The following is a 1,818-nucleotide window of genomic DNA, read 5'->3' as shown; positions in this document are numbered from 1 at the left end:
TGAAACAACTGTTACAAATTACCATCTGCAGTGCAGTAGCTTAGTTCACAGGTATCAGTATATATAGTTAGTCAGGGTGAGAATCTTTCCAATTATATAAATATCCTTTATACCTTAAAATATACCCTATATATGCACTATTCCATATTATCTACTTATATTACATAAAAATTCATACATTCAACTGTATACAAACATAAATTTATACCTTTAAATGAGCTATTCCATACTTTTAAGTAAGCAAATTGAAGAATGGAGAATCATAAAACTGGAGAAAAAAATTGAAAAAATACTAGTAAGACATTTTCTCATATTCTTAAACATGGCTCCAGCTTATGGAATGAATATTGTTTTTCTGTTGTTGTTCTTTCAGAACTGGGGATTGAACTTGCCAGGGAAGCACTTCTACTGAGCCATCTCCCCTTGTGCTTGCCAGGGAAGCACTTCTACTGAGCCATCTCCCCGGCCCCTGAATACTGTTTTTGCTGTGTGCTTTTTTGACAGAACATTCCATTTCCTTCCTTCTTCACAAAATTCCAATTTTTCTTCACTCTCCACACCTCCCTTACATATGGCACTCTGGAAAACCTATATTCCACTTGGCCAGTCACGGTGACAGCGTCCCTTCCGTAATATTGGCTCAGGAATTCTGAATTGACAGCATACCATTTTTCTTTCTTTCTTTCTGCCATACTAAATGTTTTTCATATCTCTGTCTTCGCTGGGTATGGACAAGAAGCATGTTGCTTCGGTTGGTGTGTACAGCCAGGTGGGGACCATAGACAAAGCTGAATGGGTGACAAAGCCAACAGAGAACCTGGGGACATGGAGCTTAACCCTGAGGGCATTGCGCACCAAGCTGCACTACCTGTGGACTCCCTGCTAGTCGAGGTACATTCCTTTATTGTTGGCACCCCGCCATGCCCAGTTAGTTTCTGCGACTTGCACTGAAAAGAGCATAACTGAAACCTGGACACCTAGCTCACCAATTATTCTTGCCCGAATCAGTTAATACAGTGACGGTCACAAAACACCACCCCACTGTACTCCCGGCTTGAGGCAGGATTTTTTTCTCCGGTCCACACAGTCCAGGCTGGCTTTGACTTCCCTGTATGACCCAGGCTGGCCTCGAAGTTGAGATACTCCTGCCTCAGCCTCCCAGGTGTGGGGACTACAGACATGCCCCACTGTGCCCAGTGAGTTTTAACTCTTAGGTTCAAGTGATTCTCCTACACAGCTGGCCAAGTAGCTGGTGCTACAGGGACACACTCTCATGCCTGGATTAACCATGATTTCATATTACTTTTATTTCTTTTTTTTTAAATACATTTTTAAAATTAATTTATTTTATTTTTGTGTGTATGTGGCCAGCTCAGCCCACCAGGGGGCGGGGCTGGCTGGCATGTGGTGCTGGGGGATTAAACCTCGGTCCCTGTGCTTTGCTAAGCTTGTTCTAAGTAGGAGATTTAGACCACTGAGCCATCTCACCAGCCCATTACTTTTATTTCTTTGACATTTTTTCATTGTTCTTTCTGCATAAAAGTTTACTTCTAGGGGCCGGGGAGATGGCTCAGTGGAATAAGCGCTTCCCTGGCAAGCATAAGGGCCTCAGTTCAATCCCCGGTTCTGCCAAAAAAAGAAAGTTTACTTCTGTGGTTTTTTTTTTGAAACAGAGTCTTGCTGTGTAGAACAGGCTGGCCTCAGACTTGGAGTGCTGGGAGTCCTGCGTGCACCACCATGTACAGCTCACTCTGTTTTAAGTGTGTCTTCCAAATACCACACAATCACAAGATTTATTTATTTTTTATTTATTTATTT

Source organism: Octodon degus, unplaced genomic scaffold (genome assembly GCF_000260255.1).
Source record: "Octodon degus isolate 3935 unplaced genomic scaffold, OctDeg1.0 scaffold00007, whole genome shotgun sequence".
Lineage (NCBI taxonomy): Eukaryota > Metazoa > Chordata > Mammalia > Rodentia > Octodontidae > Octodon > Octodon degus.
The sequence above is the reverse complement of the archived record's forward strand: the minus strand, read 5'-3'. Positions refer to the sequence as shown.